At 42.2% G+C, this 14,044-nt stretch overlaps 1 long non-coding RNA gene across 1 annotated transcript in view; it reads right to left on the bottom strand.

Annotated features, from left to right (window-relative positions):
- Positions 1-2,082: 2,082 nt before the first annotated feature.
- The window catches only part of LOC118257990 (uncharacterized), a 13,795-nt gene continuing 1,833 nt past the window's right edge, over positions 2,083-14,044 (bottom strand). Inside the window, exon 2 of the long non-coding RNA XR_004781751.2 lies at positions 2,083-5,156. This is a non-coding gene — a long non-coding RNA (uncharacterized LOC118257990). The remainder of the gene's footprint in view (positions 5,157-14,044) is intronic.

Raw genomic sequence — 14,044 nt, 5'->3', positions numbered from 1 at the left:
GGGCTACCGTACACCAAATTTCCCTGGTGTACTGCCAAGCACTTCCCCATGCAAGGGCTACCGTACACCAAATTTCCTGAGACGCTTCCTTTCTCTCTCTTATCTCACCCTTCAGCTGTCTCCGGCCATGCCCCTCACAGAGCTACGGAACCGCGGATCAGGGCTCTCCACACTCGCTTCGTACAAAAGCATGTCTCAGTCACACATCACACGGAGTCTCACCCGACCCCCAAGGCAATACTTAAATATTTCTTACCTTGGTCTCTGCACAGAGTTACCGGATCAATTCCTAAACCCAGAGTGCCTACCTTCTTCCCTTCCCCGCTACTTCATGGATCCTGCCTCTTTAATCAGCCTCGGGCCCTCTGTCAGCTCTCCGCAGAACTGCCTCTAACAGATCCTGCTAGTTGTTACCTCAAAAAGGACGTACCGATCTCTACTTGGAAACGCATCAGTCCATAGACTCTGACCCACCCAAAGACCCCTGCAACTGACTGAAGGAAAACCAAAGCACTTACCCCAAAGTGCAGCCCAGGCAGAATGAGCCCTCCGATGGGATGCCTGTGACTCAGTTACCATTAAGCTCTGCCTGGAACCCAAACCCAATCACCTGGGAAAGGGGAGGGGCAAAGCACGAGAAAGTAGAAAGAGAGCAGGAGGAGCAGCAGCTGTTTTTCTTTTCCTTTATTTTTTTCTAGCTTATCTGAACAGCATGCAGAGTGCAGACAGGAGAACTGGTGTCTCTCTAGAAGCAACAATACCAATGGTTTTGCTTCAGCTTTGAATATTGAAATGACAATAAGAGAAAGCAAGTTACTGAAGCTAACTAGAAGTAGCTCAACCTTTCTTCTACACAGGAAGAAAAATCTAGCAGCATAACAGATTACACCCCAAAAACAAAATCAATGTAGTAACATCACTCGGAGGAAAAAAAACTGCGCATGCGCGGCCCCCCGCCGCCTGCAGTACCCGCTTTTCCCCGGCAGGGGGCGGCAGAGGGCGCCCGGGGGCGCCACCGCGCATGCGCGGCCCCGCGCCGCCTGCAGTACCCGCTTTTCCCCGGCAGGGGGCGGCAGAGGGCGCCCGGGGCGCCATCGCGCATGCGCGGCCCTGCGCCGCCTGCAGTACCCCCTTTTCCCCGACAGGGGGCGGCAGAGGGCGCCGGGGGGGCCACCGCGCATGCGCCGCCCCGCGCCGCCTGCAGTACCCGCTTTTTCCCGGCAGGGGGCGTCCCGAGGTCAGCCGGGACAGCTTCCCAGACCATTTTCCCAGAAAAAGCACAAACGAAAGCAGCAAAAATTTGAATCCCACGCCGTCTCAGGGAGGAAGTATCTGCCTTGAGCAACGTGCCGTTCACGGCTGGGAAGCTGAGCGGCGGCAAGCTGAAACAGTACATTTTTTATCAGGATAAAAAAGGCAGGGAGATGGTAATAACGAACCCAACGTGGGCAACGGGAAGCTCAGAGCCCAATGACCACAACTCCCGGCTTGCTGTGGGAGAAGGTGCTCCTGGCGGCTTGACACTGCAGACACCGCGGACCCAGTCCCGGGCTTCCCGACCTGCAGCACAGCACCCACGGACCCGTGCCTGCCACCCCGTTTTTCGCTCTCAGTTAAGGCACTCCGTGACGCCACTTCTGCCCTCAGGTTCCCAGCCATTCAGGGAGTGTTTCCGCCGTCAGTGAAGGCACTTCGTGACGCCACTTCCGCCCTCAGGTTCCCAGCCGATCACAGATTGTTTCCGCCCTCAGAGAAGGCACTCTCTGACGCCACTTCCGCCCTGGGTTCCCAGCCAATCAGGAAGTGTTTCTGCCCCCAGTGAAGTCACTCCGTGACGCCACTTCCGCCCTCGCTTCCCAGCCCGGTACAGAGCCAGCCCGGCGCGGCTCCCGCTGCGGAGACGGGCGCCGCGATTTTAGCGCGGGCAGGGTTCCTGCGGCACCGCCCCGCTCCCCCTCCTCAGTCGAGCCGGCCGGCTCCGCGCATGCGCGGAAGCAGAGCGGCAGGCACAGCTTCCCAGAGCAGCGCTGATGTGCGAGCTAAAAAAAAAAAAAAAAAAAAAATACAAAAAAAAAACAAACCGCCAGTCACAGCTTTATGCGTTTACACAACTTTCCAACAGGTTTCAAACATTAAGGTGCAATATTCTTCTTCAGATGTCACGGGGGATTATAGATATACAATGCCATTACTATTACAATACCAACAAACAGTTGTTTGAGCCAATTCTATTCAGGTAACCACACAGTTAGTTCCTCCCAAATGTTTCTAAATGCCCAGGAATTGTTATCTTGAGCTACTCTAAGTAGGATCTCTTTTTTTTTTTTCCCCAAATACTTTTTTTCCCCCAAATATTTCCCCCAAATATCAGCCAAATTCGTCCCATTTGATCTACATATATACAGCAACTAGCATTAATTACAGTGCACGCTCCTCCTTATGAGGTTATTAATGAATCTAATACTATTCGATTCTACAGTACTATTTTTGCAAACTTATCAAACTTATTTTCTAGTTCTTCAGTCATAGCAGAGATATTTACAATAGCTTTTTCTAATTCACCCACCCCTAACCAAGGTAAAAACCACCTTGCAAAGCTGTGAAATACTAGAGAATTTTACTAGAGAATTATCTGGAGTTGGCTTAATCCTGCGTGTGGTCTCAAGGGGGCTTTGGCTTTGTGGGTCTTCAATAATAGTTATATTTGGAATTACTGCCTCCAGGGTGCAAGCTCCCTTCCATCCCAGGGGCAACACCCTCCTGGCTTTATTGCCACGTAGCCAGTACTACCCCTTGCCATTTGGGACAGGCCATCCAGTTACAGGATTCTTATGTTGCATCTGGTGTGCGCTACGTATATTAGCATTCCTGTGGCTACCATATTTGGTACAGTATGGATTATTCCCTGTTAGGGTAGTTCCACACCCAGGGTCAGTACTATCGCCCCCTGAGTTTCTATCACTGTTGCTTAAACGGCACCTTCGATAACACGGTATATTGTAGCCAGGATTATGTGCAGGGAGCTCAACTTCAAAATCTATTCCTTCCCAGGACTGAGTATGATCTGTCATTTTTAGAAATCTAGAGAATCCAGACACATTTGCTGCTGGAAATAGCAATCAGGGACAAGGCCTTTTCAGTCGTTCTAGGCACATGCGTGCAAATCCAACAATTACTTCGAGATAGAACTCGAGTGATGTTACGGATTCATTGGAAATGCTGATTTTTCCCTCTATCCTATGACTAATCGACTGAGAATAGGTATTACTAAGGTAAACTTAAAATACATAATTTCTCTCTCTATATATATATACACACCCCTATAATAATTAAGAAAAACAATAAACATCACAAACTAATAAGGATTCTTCTCGTGGGGATTAAATACCCCCCCTTCTCCCACTTCCAGGGAGTGTTCCCTGTAAACACTCCAATTCTGTGTAATTCAATCCCTTTTACTCATTAATTCATTAAGAATTCTTCTAAGGAGAAGTTAAAGGTTTACAATGGATAGTTTTAACACTTTTAACCTTAAAGGTCTGTGTTAATGCAGTCTCTCAGGTATCAGGGTTAACTGATGCTTTTACCCAGGTATGAGTCCACCCTTTCGCAGCCGTTCTTTCTGTCATCTCAGTAGTCAGGAGCACTTGGAACAGTCCTTCCCACTCAGGTTGCAGCTTCAATTTTCTCCATGTTCGCATCAAAACACAATCTCCTGCTCAGAATGGATGGATCAGGACTTCCAAGGCGTCCAACTTCACATGCTATCGCACTAGGGGAACTCAGTGTGCTGACTCTAAGGAACGGCACAGAGCGTAGAGCGGAGTGGAGACACCACGGATAGGCTCTGTGACAAGATGGGGACCCGATGCTCTTGTGCGCACTGAGACCGATAAGCTGCATGTTTGCTACCCTGAGCCAACGACATGTCATGTTTCTGACAACATGTTGTACTCTAGTGAACTTTTGCTCGTTATATCATCACTATAATACCAAAACACACCTCCATCCCAAAAGCTCCGTACCTCCAAGGTGCGACCACCCCTCACTGAGGGCGCACTCTGAATTCCTCAGACCCCTGTACCTTTAAACGAAAGCAAGAAAACTTTTTACCAATCATAACCAAGATATGCCTGACTGGAGTCACTCAAGCTCCACCTAAAAGGGACAGAAAATAATCACAGAATCATAGAATATCCCGAGTTGGAAGGGACCCACAAGGATCATCGAGCCCAACTCCCAGCACCACACAGGTCAACCCAAAAATTCAGACCATGTGACTAGGTGCACAGTCCAAACGCTTCTTAAACTCCGACAGGCTTGGTGCAGTGACTACTTCCCTGGGGAGACCGTTACAGTGCGCGACAACCCTCTCGGTGAAGAACCTCTTCCTGATGTCTAGCCTGAACCTCTCCTGCCGCAGCTTGACACCATTCCTGCGGGTCCTATCACTGGTCACTAAAGAGGACAGATCAGCAGGTAACGTAGATTTGCTTAAGTGAAAGGGGTGTTAGGGAAGATACCATCACAAAGGATACCTTTCTGACTTCTGGGATCAGTTGACAGGCTGAGCCTCTCTTCCCCCCGCATTGGGATGTCGTGGGATAAAATCTGAATGCTTGGTTGTACCAGGTGTCTCCGTGGAAACTTAGAAATCTCTAGAGCCTTTGTGCCTTTTAACGCGTTAATAGTCAGGACGAGTACCTGAGTATTTCATGCATGCTCGCTTGCTTTTGCGGACAGTGATTTTATCGCCGGCAATCCAAAGAACCCGTGTCCTTGTTGCTGTAATAAACTGCCCTTCATTGCATTGTTCCTAGCCGTGACAGTTCTCATTGAACGCGACTAGAGCGAGGGCATGCTACGTTACTGGTGAATCTATGACTGTGGTAGTTCAGTACCCTGAATCCAACCAGACCTATAACAGTTAGTCAGCTATGCCCCTTAACGCGACAGCATTTCATAGGGAAAAACATAAAGCCTAAGATTTCTCATCCCTAAGGCCTTGGGGGGCAGGCAGAGAAGGAGCCCGAGACTCTTAGTATGTCTCCTGAGAATCGCAGCTTACAGTTACTCCACGTCTTCTGGTCTCACAGGGTGAAGCAGAGGTATAATTAATTCCTTCTCCATCTCTCTGGAAAGAGCTTTTCTCCTATCTGTGACAAAGGAGAAAAATGTTACGATCGTGGGAGTCATTATACAAAGCCACACCCAGTGAATTCACTATTACAGTTAAGATCAGTTTTTAATCAAAACCACATCGGCAGCAACGTTACCACTGCAAACAAAGCGCTGCACAAAATTCAACTCAAGATAAAGGAAAGAGCGAGCTAAAAGGACTACTGAAAGGAAAAACAAAACAAAAAACTAAAACCAGCAAGCAGCTGGTACGTCAGTTTTGTTAACAGAGTAACATTAACATACTAGAAATTTCCACATTCTATGTAGCCCCAGGGCGGTGCTGGGTACATCCACTGATATTAATGGGGTGGCACAATGTAAGAGACAGTTAATAGACAAGATACACCTAAGGTGCACAGATTGCATATTCCAGGTGACAAAAAAGGCACAGCTTGGCACCCAGTTTGGATCAGCTTGCATATGAGTCTGCTGATATGTGAGTATACACAACAAGCAGAAACGTCTTTTACTCCACAGATTCAGTTTCATTTATACATATATACATATATATATAAACTAACATTTTAAACTTTATAACCACTTGAGTAATAATCAGTAGCTATGCCTATGCTTAAAGCCAGGACTACACTTAAGTGATTAAGTAAACATGGACCCTTACCTTTGAAAAGCTGAAAATGTCCCATAATCATTGTGCACCTTATGCACAATGTATATAATTTTTGCACAAATGTGCATCTTATTTCACAAAGAGGAGGGGTACGGTAGACAAAGGTTTTAGAGATGCATCAAGATCAGAACAACCACTAGGCAATCGGAAAAATGTGCAAACCTCAGCTAAAATATATTTACATATTTTTCCTGTGGTCATCTCCTAAAATCACCAAGTCTGGGGGAGAACAAATGGTTTAATTTTACACAACTGGACAATGCTCATAATAAGATACACTGTAGTTAAGAAGCCACCTGTAACAAAGGTTATTGTTAGAAAAAACACTACATGAAGACAGGGATGCAGCAGATACCTTTGAACAGCTTTCACAAGCCCTGGCATTACTTCATGTGTGGGTTTATAGTACTTTTTAGATAACAGATTTTAGCAGAATTCTGGAAGTTTAGCCTTTCTGCTTTGACAGTCACGAGTGCCTGCTGTGCTCAGACCTACATGATGTCAACTCAATCTGTCACAATTAACTTGGGATATTCTATGATTCTAAGTATTTTATGCAATAAGACTAATTCTGCCCCTGAGGATCTGGCAAGGAAGTGACCTTTCTCCTTCCTAGTTCAAGTGAAATCAAATCATCCAGCTGCTTTACACTGCATCCTTTAGGGACCCAGGAGCTGGACTTGATGACCCTCGTGGGTCCCTTCCAACTCGGATATTCTGTGATTCTATGATATTGAAGTAACTGGAATTTTGCTGCTTACCCCCTGTGATGCTGCAACTAGCACTAAAACACTCTTTGTACTAATCATGAATAGCTCTCAAAGTCATTGAGGTCTTTGAGAGATGTGATGAGAGGTTACAAGACAAGCATTAGTCAGGTTTCCCTATCAAAGTAGTTTAATACAAGCTGCTTTTAAAAAACTAGATTAAAATTGTTAAAAAAAAAAAAAGAGAAAAAAAACTTCTGATCCTGTCCATCTCTGTTTATCAACTTCACGGTTTAATGCCCACATTCCCCAGTATTACTCCACAGTTCATAAGAGTTCTGCTATTGCTTATTTGACATCTCGCAATCCTTACTCCTCTCTCAGTTGCTCCAAATTGCTACTCTTACTGCTGTCTCACTTCTTGATCGTTTTTCACTTCTTATCTGGACCAATGCACAGCTTTGATCTGTCTTAACTCCCCAAGTTCAGGTAAGAAGTAATACAGAACTGAACAGAAAACCAGTGTATAAATAGTAACCATTAAGAAAACACAGAGCACTCTCTTTCAATCCTTCAATTGTATTACTCCAGGGAGGAAAAAAAAAAACAAAACACACACTATGTCCTCTCTAATACATGACAAAAGAGTCTCATTAAAGACTATCATATAACATTTGGAGCCTACTAGTGGCTTTAAATATATCTAAAATGCTAGAAGGAAAAAAACACATTCATTTAAGTGAAGCTATGGACATTAAATGTGCCAGGCCTCTGGAAAGAAGACCGGAAACAAAATGTTTTCTACTGTATCTTTCCATAATTGTAAATGGCTTCATAAACAGAGCTTTACTCTCTGCTGTACTTTTTCCTAAGTGAAACACATTTCCTCGATATGTATTCACATAAGTGATACTGTGCTTTATCCAAATGGCCTTCTTGAACATAATCCATACCAAAGTTAAGTGCTTAATACTATAGGCTGTATCTCTTAAGTGGACCATTATAACCACTAAACATATAAATAAAATAATGTTCAACTTATGTACAAATGCAGTGTGTTTTTTTTTAGCGAGGTCATGGCACAAATCGTTCTATACTATAGTTTTTGTAAGAGCTATAAAACATACATTTAGACTAAGAAAAAAAAAGGCTGTGAATTCCTACCTATGAATTTTTTATGCCTCCTGTAGCAGAGAACACAGCAATAATACCCAGAAACTTTGTAGCAGTCATCCCTATTTGATCTAAAATACTCTGAACATCCCTTGTAAATTACAGGTACTGGAAGAACATATAGTACCCGCAACAACAGAACAACCTCAAATAACAAGAAATGCACCTTAAATCTTCCCTGAAACTTGAGAAGTGTCATGTTAATTAGGTCTTCTCCAGAAGATAGTGGGGAACACAGAATGTGAAGGATCTATACTATAGTTAGCCTATACTTAGCACTGACAAAATGTTAAAATTATCCAGTGGAGTTCACTTCATAAACTGTTATAAAGTCAGAAGCATTGCAAGGCTTTCAAGGTTTTCACATTTTTATGGCAAATAAAAATACAGCCACAAAAGTAGTACTGAAAAAAATCTAAGGTTCAACGCATACTCAAACTCACTTGCTTCAGATCTTAAGTGCCAGCCACAACAGCTATATCACCATCAACTGCTGTAACAAACCAACCTTTATAGGCAATACACTGCATCAAAATATAGTCACTAGCAATAGCAACAGAAAAAAAACAAAGAGAGCCCAGGTCTTCTTATTATGCCAATTGTGGCTTTTCAATCAATCAAGTGTCCATCCCACTCTCTCCCCCTAACTAGTACTAGCTATAATTAAATTTGCCTTCCTATCAACAACTAATGTAAAAGACTGTGGGGCCTGGGTAACGTGATTGCTGTTGCCCAGTCCAGGGAACAGAAGTGCTGCATCTGCATTGTGAACAATCTGGAAGCTGTGAGGCAACACCGAATATCCCAATAAAAGACGATTAAAAAAAAACAAAACCACAGACTATACAGTGAGAAAAGCATGAGATGTTGTTTCAACATTTGCACACTACAAATAATGTGATAGTTTGAATGAACTATGAAGCTAGAAAAACACCATTGAACCATGACTAATATATAGAGATCAATTCACAAAAGAAGACATTGTCACATTAACTATGCCCAGCTTCATAATATAATGCCAAAATAGTTTTCAGAAACCAACTTCATTTGGCATGTACTGCAAGGTAGCTACATTTGACAGCTATTGTACCCATGATGGACTGTAAATTTAAGGATCAACCTTGTAACACAGAGACATCGACTTGGAATGATACACCAGAGATGGCAAACTTACCCCGCACATCCAGCAAGGATGCTGTAAATATGACACAGCAAGAAGTTGTCTTCTGCAGACTTTCAACAGAAATACAATTATCCATCGCTTAAATAGAATTTACAGCACTACAGAACATGTCAGTCAGCGTGAAGAAGGAATTCATAAGGCTGACTCCTTTAACTTCTCACCAGATATATTTCTTTTTATGTCCAGCCTAAGTATTTTTCCACAGTGTGAAAAGACCTGTGTGCTTCATCATATATAACACGGATTTTAGCAGGGAGGTGGTGTTTAACACACACAGACCACTTTGCACAGCGATGCCGTTTATAACAGAGACATCTGATCAAAATCTTTCAACATTTTTCTTGTGCAAACCTGAACATCCTAAGGTAGAACTCCACTGAAAGTCCTCCAGTAATGAAAGTCCACTAATTAGCCCTTGACAAGCACACCATCATGCTAAAGTCAAGAACCCAGGAACAGACCCCATCATTCTGCTCTGTTATATGATGAGCAAAAGACCTCGTCAGTAAGGTCAGATATGAAAGCAGTTACACCAGAGATCTATATAGCTGATGTTTTACACAGTCTGACAGTCACATGAGAAATATCAGTGTTGCCTGAACTGGTTGTGTTACGCTTAAACAATTCCTTTGAGGTTGATTGAAACGACCTTCCAACCAACACCGCTGTTGCTTTACACTAGCATATACTGTAAACTCTCATTTAAATTAAATGAGCCCTATAATCTACAGTAAAAAAGGATGTTGTAAATGTTAAATGCTCAGAGATGTGGGATTAATACTTATTTAGGCCTTTGACAACTATAATTACTGAGCATTATTCTTAATGTATCACTTCTCCAGTAGCATTTCTTTAGTATGAAAGGTGTCAAAGCATCTGAACTTAATAATAGCAAGGTTTTTCCAAAATTGAATGAATGAATTCAGTTAATATTAACCAGAAATTTAATTCCCAGCATATCATCCTGATTCGTTTTTAATGTCTACATGAGCCTAGAGAAAATTACACAGCCTAAACTGGAGGAAGTACTAACTTGAAATTTAGCATGGCTCCAGCATGGAACTAGAGGATTGTTCTAAGTCTTGGAAAACAAAACAAAACAAAACAAAAACAGTGGAAGTATTACCCCTGCTTCTTCCCAAATCTCTGCTAGAATCTCTACATTTTGGGAGCTTTACATATCCAGGAATTTTATTATGTAATAGTTCATTTGCTTCAAGTCTTAAGAGTTTTATCACTTCCTGTAGTAAGGAATGAAGTGTATTTTAAGATGAGGTACTGAAAGTGTTACATTCTGGGAGACTTTAAGATTCTGGTCAGTACATCTGTCTGTGCAAGTAAGAAACTGCACGACTGACCATTATCTACTGAGGAAGTAGTACCTACAGCTTGTATACATGACTAGGACTCCCCCATACAAATAAAGAGCAAGAAACAAAGTTTTTATTTTTACCCAAGTGGAAAAAAGGAAAAAAAATTAAAAAAAAAAAGGAGAAATAAAGCTTCATTGCCTACCCTTAGCTTCATGGCAAATGAGGGGTGGAACCAGCAATAAAACACCCCTTTCTGCTCTAGGTCACATGTCCTGATCAGGTCTTGTGGCCTCCTCCTCAGGATAGTTACTAGCAAAGGGGAACAGGCAGAGATGGAGTGGAGGACAGGTTAGAGAAAAAATACATGCACATATGCCTTGTTTGTCCTATTTGAATAAGGAAACCAAGCTTGTGAAATCATTTGTACATGTTTCTGTGTTCTCCAAATAACATTCTCAGTAAGTTTCATTAAGAAAGCAGTCAGAGATCTCATCATTACTATTTTTTAGTACCACTTCATTTCAAAACACAAAAGTCTCCTTCACAACCGTTTAGATTCTCATTTCAGTTGTATTGTTATAAAAACTAAATTCCACCACTTTAAACCTGGACTGAACAGGCCCACTCGCAAAATGATAAAGTTAGGATGTAAATCTCTTAAGTGCTTTAGAAGCTTACACTTAACATAGTCTGGTTATAGAGGCAGCAGTTTCGGTTACTGCTATGTAAATCCTATTTCAAACCTCCATCTTAATATTTGGTGTTTTGAAACCATGCACGTAGTGATTTTCAAATGTCTTTTTACTTACGTTATACACTTACTAAAATATTAATTCAGTTGTTAAAAATAGGAAGTTCTATAATTGCAACAGTAATTTGATTTTTGTAACGTGCATTATGGTGTAATTTTCTAATTGCATGACTACAGGCTCGTTCATCACAGGACCTCATTCAGTGTGCCACCATTCACCTACTGATATGCTAGGCAGCACTCTGCCCATTCTTTCCAAATGCTGTCTCTTCATCCAGCAAAATACATTTCCTCTTACTCCCAAATTATCCAAATCGTGCAGTATGCTGAAAAGTAACACACTTTACCTGACTAATTCCCAGCCCTGTATACGTATCTTTCACCTACTCCTAAATTTATCCTCCTTCATCAAAACCGAGGCCAAGGGTTTCGGTTGTTTTTGTTTGGTTGGTTGGTTTTGTTTGTTTGTTTTTAATCAGCTTATCCTAGGCTTAGGTACTTTCCCATAAAGAGGAAATTCAAATTGTAACTGATCAGCAATGGTAATTTGTGACTGAGGAATGATTTGACATGGAGGGCAAGAAGGCCTGACTGAAGAACAGGTTAAAAACTGGCTGGAAGCAGAAATGCCAGACAGAATGACTCCATTCAAGGGAGCAAAGTTTTCCTTAGTGATAAGAATTATCTGTGACTTTGTCTTGTAGCAATCATGGAATGAGCGCATACAGGGGCCACCTTTGGGCTGCAGAACTGCTGGATGAACCAAACACTGAGCTAAGGCACCCGATGTGGACGTTCACATGACTGATGCTGGGGCAAGTGTATATAAGGAAGCAGCTTGTGACACATCTCTGCAGACTCCCTGTATATCCACTTAGGACAGTACAACTATCCAATACAATGATTGTTCATGAAACTTTTTTTTTTTTTTATTTAAGCACAAAGTGTTTAATTCACCTCAGAGCGTACAATAAAAATTCCTAAACGCCTATCTTAGCCCTCATCTCATGAGAACTTGTCCCAAGTATTTATTTTTTTCCACCTTTTTCCCTTTTACCTTTGTGTCACAAAGATAAATCTTCTTTTCCATTTGATCTAGAAGCCTATGGGACAGCTAATTCTCAACTATGTTCTTCCAGTGAGTTTGCACGTCTGGATTGTGCGAAAAGAAGTGTAACCAGTCTGTGTGCGGGCATGGATGCCTGTGTGAACAAGTCACACAAGTGAACCACAGACCTTTCATCTTGTTCTACCTCAAACATATAAAAAATCTCAACTACCGTGAGCACACTGGGGTATGTGCTAGGCAGGGAGAGGGAAGGAGCATTTCTCCATCACATTTTCAAGCTTAACACTGACAAAGCTAGGCTGATTATTATTTTTTATAACATGGAAACCAGAAGGAATGACTTTTGCTCCACTTTAACACAATAAAAAGGGGCACTGGGAGGTGTTTGTGGGGAGGAACTAATCACCAATAGTGGCTTTTCTGTTAATTTCTCAGAGAAAAAAAAAAAAAACTCTGCAAAGCAAAAACTGGACGAAGCTGAAATGTGCTAACTAAAAACTTCTCAAAATTCTTATCTGAGGTAGATACAAACTATGCCTAACACCATCACAGCACGTCTGTCAAAACTGTGTACACCCGAAAAAGGGCCACATACTGGCAAATGTTAATACTCCCTACTTATACACAACATTACCAGCATTGCCTAGAATTATGACTTACACATTTTTCTGCATGTGGTGTTTTATGAATTACTGTTAGGCTCAAAAAGCTTTTTTTTGGTTGTTGGTGCTAGGGAGCATTTCCGTGATTTTAGTATTTTAAAAGTAAGCAATTTGTTTTTAGGAAAAGTCTATGAAAACTGTCTCAGCTCAAACGTAATTACCCATATACAGGAAATTTGTGGGAGGTGGGTTTTTTTGTTCATCAGTTTGCATTTGAGGATTTGTTTAGTTTTTAAATCCTTTTGTAACAAACCCATTTGCCACTTCAGGCTACAAAGGAGCCCCCTTCCTGACTGATAGACTTTTCTCAGTTTATTGTGGTAGAAGAGCAGATGCAGGCCATTGCCTTGAGGAAGATAATGGATTGCAGGAAAGAACCTGGGGGTCCTGGTGGACACACAGCTGAATGTAAGCCAGCACTGTACCCCTGTGCGAAGAAGGCTTATTGTATCCTGGGCTGTATATAAGGTGAAGTATTGCCAGCAGGTCAAGAGACGTGCACTTCTCCCCTTAGGGCTGATGAGGCCGCACCTGGAGTACTATGTAAAGTCCTGTGCTCCTCAGTACAGGAGAGACATGGAGCTACTGTAGGGAGACCAGAGAAAGGTCACAAACGGTTTGTATTTCTTCCTAAAGATGAAAATTTGGCAGATATGCTTGTACCTAAACAAGCAATCAAAAGAAGGAAAACAAGTATTCTACGGTTGGATGACTGTTTCTCCCTTGCACTGGCAGTGCAACACCATCTCTCAGAGAAAATAATGTAGACCTCTAAGCTACAGTTCTAGAACAAATTCGTAGAATTTGGAGTAGAAAAGCTGGTTGCTCCACTGGCGCCAGAGGTATTTCTGCCTCTTGAATCCTATTCTTCCTGCTAATGCACTTCAAGCAGTGCTTGTTAGACATGCATTCACAGGAAATACATGACCACATCTCACTCTGCACTAAACATTCAAAAGTGAAGTCATGAAGGATTACACAGCACTGGACAGCACCAAAACACTGTCTTAAAGCAAACAAATGCAGGGAAAACAAAGACAAGTCATATTTGCCCTTTAACAGATACGCATCAGAGTTATTCTTCCTCAAAGGGGCTTTTCTTCCACCTCTTGGGAAAAGACCAAAGGAGCTTCACGTAGATTAAGCCAGATCATTACAAACAACCCATTACTCCCAAGATCCATTAAAAACACTTGTGAAGGTACCATCAAATTTAATCCAACTCCACCTGCTTTCAAAAACAAAAGCATTATGGTTGGGAATCCTGCTTGGCTGCTCTGGAAACACTGAATTGCTTCTACTCTTTTCTTCTGTGCCATGGACCCATCCGAACAAGTAAAGGCAAACTCAGATTCTCTGAAGAATGTTCAATTTAAC

This window comes from Cygnus atratus, chromosome 9 (genome assembly GCF_013377495.2).
Source record: "Cygnus atratus isolate AKBS03 ecotype Queensland, Australia chromosome 9, CAtr_DNAZoo_HiC_assembly, whole genome shotgun sequence".
Lineage (NCBI taxonomy): Eukaryota > Metazoa > Chordata > Aves > Anseriformes > Anatidae > Cygnus > Cygnus atratus.
The sequence above is the reverse complement of the archived record's forward strand: the minus strand, read 5'-3'. Positions and strand labels throughout refer to the sequence as shown.